Genomic DNA, 1,253 nt, shown 5'->3' with positions numbered 1-1,253 from the left:
CAATAATAATAATAATAATAATAATAATAATAATAATAATGGATTGCCTTTATATAGTGTATATCCACGTATGCAATGCTCTATGCACTTAACATGAAACATATTATGGAATTACAAATAAATTTTATAGGCACATGGTATCACATATGTGCACACACATACTCACGCACGCATGCACGCGTACACACATACACGCATACATACACACATACGTACCTACGCCCATACAAACTCACGACGATCTACAGCTTGGATGGATTCTGTCTAATCGAATTATGATGAAATACAGCTATGGGTTACGTTTGAAGAATTGATGGGAAAGAATGGTTTTAGGGACCAAGCCTTACACATAACTAAAATGGAAATGAGTTCCTACAAAGTTCCTACAGAGTAGCAGCAAAACGAACATTGTCATCCAATCTCGAATAGAGCATTGACTTCTGAAATGTCATTACGTTAACGTCTCAGCTTATCTCTTTATGGGACCTTGCATCTCACATCATCAAATTAGATAATCATATATCACGCCAAACGAAAAAAAAGAAGGGTGTTTCACACTTCCATCAACAATATAAAGAAATTTTTAGGTGGGATTCGACACTGCCTGTCAGATCCAAACCGGATAGAGAGGGAGACAAAGTCCAAACAGAAAGACCTAGATAATCAACAAAAAAGCTCTCTCGACACAGGAATCGAATTCAGGTCTTCTATGTGCAACGGATAAGTACCAAACAGCCACACCACAGACATCCATAGAACTTTGAGTAGACAAAGTGAAGCTGAAAAGGCTCCGTGTTCACAATTCACTTACTTTCACCAGACTGAAAACGAATCTGATGTTCGAACTCTCCACCCACTAGCATCTTCACTTTGTTTCCCCGGCTCACAAGATCAGGATAAAGGACTATAGCTTCTTCAACCAACCATGCAACTCATGTTACAAATATAGCTAGCTGTAAAGTGCACTGAACGTGCGGGCTACGCTCTATATAAATGCAATTATTCTTATTAATATGGACTCCCGGTCTTTCAAGTCCCCTTATATGACAGACAGTAATTGTTACTCTATAGATGCATTTATGTCTTTTAGTCTAGGGAACTGCTACCGCAATGTGATATACTCCTGAGGCCACGAATATGAAAACCTGGTTATCGGCAGCTTTGTCTTTGATGCTGCACAATCAGCAGACAATGAATAGAGAGCTTTATATGTAAAACGCAAAAAAAGAAGCAGAGGGAGAGAGAGAGAGAGA

The 1,253-nt window shown here is 38.7% G+C and overlaps 1 protein-coding gene across 1 annotated transcript in view; it reads right to left on the bottom strand.

The window, feature by feature from the left end:
* LOC101853079 overlaps positions 1 to 1,253 on the bottom strand; it is a 117,486-nt gene that overhangs the window by 57,344 nt on the left and 58,889 nt on the right. The window lies entirely within an intron of this gene.

Source organism: Aplysia californica, unplaced genomic scaffold (genome assembly GCF_000002075.1).
Source record: "Aplysia californica isolate F4 #8 unplaced genomic scaffold, AplCal3.0 scaffold00129, whole genome shotgun sequence".
In the NCBI taxonomy this organism is placed as follows: domain Eukaryota; kingdom Metazoa; phylum Mollusca; class Gastropoda; order Aplysiida; family Aplysiidae; genus Aplysia; species Aplysia californica.
This window is presented reverse-complemented; position numbering and strand designations above follow the sequence as displayed.